Consider the following 8,781-nt stretch of genomic DNA (forward strand, 5'->3'; position numbering starts at 1 on the left):
ATTATATTTGAAAATAGAAATTGTATTTACTTTTTCTCCTTTTATTTTCATTTAGAAATCAATAAAGGTGTATATAATATGCCAACTAGATTTGACATGTGCAGTGAGGTTTAGGTTTAAAAAATTTGTTTATTAGACAATTTGAGGTGGATATTGGTAGCTTAGTTTATCTTTTGGGATTCCTTACCAAAGGGGGAGGATCTGGGGAGGGAGAGGAAGAACCCTAAAATGACAACCTCACAGTCATATTTAATAATCTCTTGAAAAATATTTTTCCATGGATATACAAGTCATTATCTCTTTTTTCTAAAAAATTCTCATTGCAGATATCTATGATGACTTGTGTCACCTTTTCTTTTTCTATACCGATAGGTAAATGATGATACACATCATAAGGAAAAGGCAAGTTACCTTGCTACTTGGGCAAATAATAGTTATGCATCCATGTGTCCTCTAGCTCCTAAGAGACCACTCCACCCACAAGCCTTCACATTTTCCCATCACTACGTGAAGATATTGGGAATAACACTTAGAGCAAGGATATCAATACCTTGTAAACATGTGGAACAACCTTTTGGAATGTGTAGGTCTTGGATTGCATCATCCACCTTAGTATTTTTCACCTTAGTACTTGTATGCATGAAAGCACCTGGAATCAACATGTTTAAAGTGGCCTTGAAATGTCATGTAACTTCATCTGAAAAGGTGGCACATGTCATGTGTATTTCATTTGTATCATTTCATATCTTTTGTCATGGGAAATCTAAAAACCTTCAAGGCAACACCCACACATGGTCACTTATGTCTCTTATTCTTCCATTGTGTTCTTATCCCCTGAAAATTAATGCTATCTATGATAAGTGATTTGCTCAGGAATGATTATGTTGAGAGTAATCTCATTGATATTTTTTAGGGAATGAGTGCTTTCTGAATTATTATAATGTATATTTTATGTCTACATAGCAATCCTAAAGATTCAAAGATTCATATGGTTGTGTAAATTGGTTTAAGAAATTATTTGTAGTAGTAGAAATATTTCATACAGACTAGTGTTTCTATGTTTCTCTTTTGGTCTTAAGAGGCCATAACACTTCGGTGATCCTACTAGTTTCATGGGCATAGTTCTCATGATTTAGGCATTAGGCCTAGAAGTATTTACTACAAGAATTGGCTACAAGAGTGCAAGGTGCCTTCCATGGGTAACATGTATGCTAGAAAATTAGACATATTTGTCAAACCCTATTTTACCAAAGAGCATATCCTAGGAATTAAGGGAAGCATTGGCAAGAAAATAGTAGCAAGATGTAGTCGTGAATAATATAGAAGAAGCAAGAGGAGAAGGCATGTTGGATGAAGAAGAGTTCACAAACGATAGGCACAACTATGAGGATCTAGCTACCTCTATAGGTACTACAATAGTATACCATTCCCCTACTAACTCTATAGAATCTCCTCCAACCCCTCTAGCTCCTTCAAGCCTACCAAGTGTATCAAATGATGAGGAAACAATACTATCTCCTAAATCCCTAGATGCTACTCCTAAACAAGCACTTGAAAGTTTGCAACATGTAGTACTTGGGAGGACAATTCTCTTGCAGAGTGTAAGAGTTCTAGCAAGGAAGTATCTAAATTTTAAACCCGTACCGCTACTAGAAAAGTTCAAAAAGCAAAGTACAATGAATCCAAATCATGTTGTCAATGCGAAGGTGAGAGCTTCTAAGTTTTCAGGGAAAAAAAAGGAAGATTTGATTGCAATGTGGGTCAGTTTGAGACACGATGGATAGCAAGTGGGTTCAATCACATGTATGGAGATCAAGTTAAGAAGTTGTAGTTTTGCAATAGCCTTGCAAAGAAAAGCCATGGACTAGTTTAGTAGTTATGACATGGCTGCATTTAACACATATGATGATTAAGGACTACTTTTTTAGGTAGGTTTAGGAAGGATAAAACTCCTGGAGACATATTGAGAAAAGATAAATTAGAAGAATATGCTCAGAAGTTTAAGAACCTGTTAATATACTAGATGCTATGGATGCACCATCAATAAAGACATAGATCACTTATTTTATTAAGCTTGTGAGGGGTCAAATTAGGAATTGAATAGCCAATGCAGATCTTGGTTAGAATGATACATCAGATACCATAATAAGAGCTACTATGAGGATGGAGGGAAGGCTTGATACTTCCAGATCAAAGACATGTAAACATAATGCTTCCTTAAATTTTGAGTCAAACTTAGATTCAAATTGAGGATTAGAAAGTGATAGTAAGGATGAGGATAGTGAGTCACGTTCAGGATTAGAAGATGAATCCAATGATTCAGATGATGAAGAGTCCAATGGGAAAAAGCAGGGGAAGAGAAAGAGAAAATCAAGTTCAACAAAGAGCGAGAAGAAGAAGACAAAGGATTAAACCAAGAACAAGACAAAGGAGAGTAAATTGGATAATATTAGGGAGATGTTTGAAGACTTAGGTATTTCTAAAACCAAGAGAAAGGAAAAGTAGTGTGAAATATGTAAAAGAAATAGTCATGAAACCATAACTTGTTGGTACAATCCCAGCCAAGAGTTATGTAGCTAACTATAGTTAATTAGGTGATTATTGACACAATGCCGTAGAGACATTTTAGGGGACCTAGAAGAATGCTAGCATAATAGCCATGGGAAAATTTTTAGGCACAATAGTAAACTACTCAAATGGAAGCATGCCATTATAGTGGAGGTCAAGGATAGTTTGTAGGGCCAAATTGTGAACTATGCACACGACATAGGACTGAGAGAGGAATGCTAGTAGCAAGGGCCTACAATGTCAATAGACCTACAAGAGCACCTCATCAACATCATCCATCTACCCTAGTCACAGCATTCCTCATAGAGCTACATGACCAAGATGAGGAAAGGAAACTTCCTGAAGATGTAGAGATTGTTGTTATGGGAATACTCATCAAGAGCAAGATCAAGAAAGGGTAAAGGGGGTGTCAAGTAACATAAATGCTATAAGTAAGCATGTTCAATGTGACTGTTCTAATTGCATAAAAGTAGAGGATTACCCTGATGAAGCTATGGTTTAGTTGTTAGTAAAAGCTAAGCAAATTTGAAACTTGATTAGCAAGAACAATAGAAAGCTTAGAAAAAAGCAACTAAGCAAGTTAGAAAGCTGCAAACAATGGCATGAAAATTAGTATTTAAGGAGTTTGATGATCAAGAGGGCCAAGGTATCTTTAATCTTGATCGCGAGGATCAACATCCTAAAGATAGGAATTCAAAAAAGTTTTAGGAAGGATGTTCAAAAGAGTTATTTCTGGCACTAGTAAGATACTCTTTGTAGTTAGCCTTGGATCAAATCTTAGACTTGATACTTGGGTTCAAAGAAAAGTTCTCCTAAAGATTTGAAAAAAGCAATAGGAGGTTCTTGAAGGTAGATCATTTTAGGATTAGACAATTCCTGAATTTCAAACAATAATAGCCATACAAAAGAAGGTTGTAAATTATGAGGTTCCCACTATTCAAGTTAATTATGTAGGAAAGAAGCATGATGATATCTTACTTGATGGGGGTTCATGAGTCAACGTACTTCTTGAACACACATATTTGGAAAGAAAGTAGGAGGAATTGCTAATAGCCCCATTTCAAGTCAAGATGGTAGATGAGAGGAGTTTACAACCATTGGGTAGCCTTGAGAAATGGTAAATAAATGTGGTCGGCCTAAAGTTCATATTAAGTTTTGTTGTTCTAAGGATGTTAGAGATTTGGGACTCTTATAATATGCTCTTAGGCAAACTATGGTTTAAACTTGCTAACTTGAGGCACGATTGGGGGAATGATTATATATGCATCCCTAGAGGACTCAAGGAGATCAGACTATCAATAACTAGCAAGGTAATCTTAAAGAGTACATCGAGACCTTTGGTATCTCAGACCATCAACCTTGGAAATGAAGTGGAAAATGATAAGGAGAAACTATTCCTTCAAGTAAATCATTTTGTGGTTTCAGTCTTTGAAATAGATGTTGAAAGCATTATTTAGAAATATCACGAGTATCCCAAATTTATTGGAAATACACTTCTTGAATAACAAACTATTCAATCTACTGATCAAAGATGATCAAGAATACAATATCTTGAAGGTTCTTTAACATGTTAGGAGTAGTTAGAGTTTTGAGGTAGGTTAGGAAGTGAGGAATGTAAGGTGGTTCAGGATCTTGGAATCAATTATCTTGAATCTGGGCAACAAGGGAAACCTGAAAATTAGCAAACTGAAGTGGACTAGTGCATGGATAACTTTACGATGCTAGATGAGAAAAGACAATAAGCCTTTATTCAAGCTGAGCAGAGGTATGGGCATACCATGAGAAGATCTACAAGAGTGGTGGAAGATGAAGTATATTGGGTTAATCTAAATGAGGAAATAGAGGGCAAACCTATCAAAATGAGGATCTATGTTCGAGAGAATTTCAAGAAGGATCTTATAAAGTTGTGCCAAGAATTTCAGGATATTTTTTCTTGGGATGATACCAATATGAAGGGGTTGATCTAACAATGTGCCATCATAGGATCAACTTGAAGAATGATGCTAAGCCAATTATTCAAAGGAGATACAAAATGAACCCAAATAGGTTAAGAAGGAGATTAGCAAGTTGTTGAGAGTTGGCTTTATCAATCTAGTCAACAAAGTGACACAGTTATGTCTTATACTAGTGGTACCTAAGAAAAACAGGAAGATGAGGGGGTGTGGACTATAGGAAACCAAATGTAGCTATTGTTATCAATTCCTTCATGATTACTTTTACTAATTCTTTCTTTAATGATGTAGCATGACATAAAATATATAGTTTTCTAGATGGATTTTCAAGCTATAATAAAATTAGGATGCATCCATAAGATATGGATAAGACTCCTTTCATTACTATGAAGTGGGGAGCCTACGTTAGCACAGTGATGAAGTTTCGATTGTAAAATGGACCTCTTGAGTTTCAAGGAGCTGCCCGGAAGACTTTTGAGCCATACCTAACAACCTTCATGAGAGTATTTATTGATGATTTCTTGTCTTTGGTAGTAGGAGATAGCACTTGAAACATCTTAGGCTATTCTTTCAGATATGCAAGAGATTTGAAATGTCTCTGAATCTTTTCGAGTCAATTTTTGCAAAAAAGAGGGGAGTGCTCTTGGGCCATATCATCTCTAAAGACGGCATGGCTATAGTTCTAAGAAGATAGTTACATGTGTTCAAAAGCCCAAAGCTTCAATTAATGTGCAAGAAGTTGTGAGATCTGTAAGCTAGATGAAGTGGCATAGCAAGTACTTAAGGTAATTGTCACATATTTCTTCTCCTCTTATCACTTTAACCAAGAAAGGTATGTAGTATGCTTGGAGGGAAGATTAGGAAAAAACTTTCAATATTCTTAAGAACATAAAAACAATTACTTCAAATTTGAGGGGAAAACTTGTCAAGTAATCCCACGAGGTAGCTTCAAGTCCTTCACACCCTACACATGTTGCACTAATGCAACAAGACAACCCACCATCTTGAGCCTCTCGAAACTGAACCAATCTACCCTTATAATGATTTTTTAGTACACCATAATGATGAACTTGATGAGGCCCTATTGTTAAAGGTTGCATGTAGACCCATGAATCCTTCTTGAACAATGCTCCTTTTCATTTGCCATGTTCATCCTTTTTATTGTATACATAGATAGCAGATATGGAATCACAAGGTCACCTTTAGCTTTGCATCCCAATCCTTCATGTTATCCTCAACTATGTCCTTCAAGATACGAAGTAGAATCTTGTTAGAGATATTTGCTTTCCCATCAGCATGTGGATGATAGGGAGTGGACTTCTTATGTAAAGTCATATGCTTGGTTATTAATACATGAATGGCCTGATTCAAAAAGTGCTTGCCCCTATCAATGATCAGCTTGATAGGGCATCCAAACCTGGTCATGAAATTGGAATATGAGTACTTGGCTACATTGTTTGCCTTATTGTCTTTTAGGGTTTGAGATTCTACCCATTTTTTATAATAGCTTATGCAAACTAAAATATACCAATTACCTATCCTCTTTGTTGCAACTAATTTAATGGGTCCAAAAAAATCTATTCCCCATTTTTGAAATGGCTCAAGCAATAATACATGATGATTCTACATCCTATCTTTATCAAGTGGCTAATCCTCCTTCAAACATTGCCAGAATTCCTTGACATATCGATGGGTATCCCTCAAGATAGTAGGCCATCCCAAACAAACTTGAAAATTTTTATTGCTTGTAATCTCCCTAGAAAAGTGACCATTTGATAATCTAGCATGGGCTTCACGAAGAACTGCTAGCTATTCATACTTAAGCACACACCTTCTAACTACATTGTCAACTCCTCTCCTATACAATGTATTCATGATAACCTAAAATGATCCACTCTTCGATGCCATTTTTCTTCTTTGATCACTTATAAGATGTGCTAGCGTAACTCCTTCCTAAAAGAAATGTAGTAGCTGGTCATAATAAGAATGTGGATCTACAACCTAAACTTCAAAGAGTTCAACATTAGGTAGTTGATCAAGAACTCCTACTTCTACATCATTATTTTCCAACATGCTAAGATAATCAATCACTATATGTTCTTTTCTTGGAGTGTGAATGACCTTGAAGTTAAAGTCTTGCAACAACAACATCCATCTAGCCCATCTACCTATTATTTGAGGTTTATTGATTAGGAGTAATAGAGCCTACTGGTCCACATGGAAGATCACTTGATTACCTATCAAGTAATGCCTAAATTTTCAAACCAAATAAACCATTCAAAGGGCTTTTGTCTCCATTACAAAATACTTCTTTTTGGTAGCAGCAATTAATCTTCTACTTGCGTAATATATCAATCTAAACTAGCTAGATATCTAATCCTACATAAGTACAACTCCCACAACTAGATTAGAAGCATCCACAAATACATAGAAGGGTAGGTCCCATGCAAGAGGCTATAGTATTGGAGCAACTATATACAAGGTTACAATAGGACTTGCACCCTTAATGTTGGTGTATGGTTTATAGGCTGTGGTGAGCAAGGAGTTTGTGCTTCCAAGCTTGCGAATTGATGTAGACAAAAAGTACATTGTGAAAGATAATGCAACATAGGTTGGAACATCTCCTAAAATTAGAGGAGGATTGGATGTTAGCTACCTATGTATCAAGAGTCACATATTCAAGAAGGCAAGCATGGATGAATATGCATATAAAGAGGAAAGTTTTTGAAGAGGGGGATTGGGTTATGGTGTACAATTCAAGACTTGGAAAGTTTCCTTAGAAATTGAAACTTAGGTATGCCAAACCATTCTTTATCTAGAAGGACCTTGGAAAAGGCACATTTTTGTTGAAGGATCTAATATGAAATATATTGAAACCTATAGTGAATGGTTTTAGGTTTAAAAGATTGGTTCAACCTTATTATACTCCTATTAATCTTATTATTCCTAGTTGGGGACATCACTTGTGTGAAGGGTCACAAAGTCATGAGAGTGAAATGTGTCAAGAAACATGTGGTGGGGGGACTTGGTTGAGTTGCTACGCCAAACACACACCATATACACAACAAGAGAAAGCTCAATTAAGAACACAAGAAGAGAGATGGAAACAAAAAAGTTTTCTTACTAGTTTCTTCTTCTTCTTCCACACACAAATACAATGTACATAAAGTGTAGATAAGTTAAAACATAACACCTCAATACCAAGAAAGTACCTAAAGTCACCCAAATCCTTTATCTCAAACTTCTTTTTCAAAAAGTCCTTAACTTTAGCTATCCCACTATCACTGTCACCTGTGATAATCAAGTCATCCACATAGATGACTATAATGACCAAACTTGCATCTCCCTTTCTCACATAAAGTGAGTGATCAGCATCAAAAATATAAAAGCCAATGTTGATAAGATACTCTCCAATCTAGTCAGATCATGCTTTAAGTGCTTACTTGAGCCCCATAGAGCACCTTCTTTACCTTGCACACATATATGGGATGTTCGAAATCCTCATAACTTGTTGCCTACTCTATATACACCTCTTCTTGCAATACACCATGCAAGAAGGCATTCTTGACATCAATTTTCTACAAAATTTAACCTTTTTCCCACTGTCAAAGAAATCACGCACCTAATAGTTGCTAGCCTAGGAACTAGATTGAATGACTCTTCATAATCTATGCCATATGTTTGAGCATAGAATTTTTCAATCAACCTAGCCTTATACCCACTAATAGAATAATCTGCATTATGCTTGATTTTGTAAACCCACTTACATCCAATATCTTCCTTGCCCTTAGGAAATGATACCAAATCCCAAGTCTTATTGGCTTCTAATGCAACCATCTCCTCATCCATTGCTGCATCCCAATGAAGATGACCAACAATATCCTCAAAACAAGTAGGCTCAAAATCCTCAATCACCTTTACCATATAAGTATAATGGTGAATTGCATAACCTTCAAAACCAAATCTTTTAATAGGGTGTCTGACCCTGCTAGACCTGCTTATCACTAGATCACTTAATGGAGCCTTTACATTACCATATGCTCTCTCTACACTTGGTATCATAACTAAAGGAATACCAAGCTCATCATCTAAACTCTTTAAACCAATGAGATCTCCATCAAATATCAAATGACTAGTAGATGCACCATTATCATCTAACACTTTCTTATTTCCTTTGTCTTTCCCTACAACACTTGTAGATTCACTTGAAGATCAGCTACTCCTTAGTCTCCCAAACCAAGTACTAACTGTAGATGTGGTA

This window comes from Lygodium microphyllum, chromosome 16 (assembly GCF_053477565.2).
Source record: "Lygodium microphyllum isolate KBCC chromosome 16, Lygodium_microphyllum_v1.1.10, whole genome shotgun sequence".
In the NCBI taxonomy this organism is placed as follows: domain Eukaryota; kingdom Viridiplantae; phylum Streptophyta; class Polypodiopsida; order Schizaeales; family Lygodiaceae; genus Lygodium; species Lygodium microphyllum.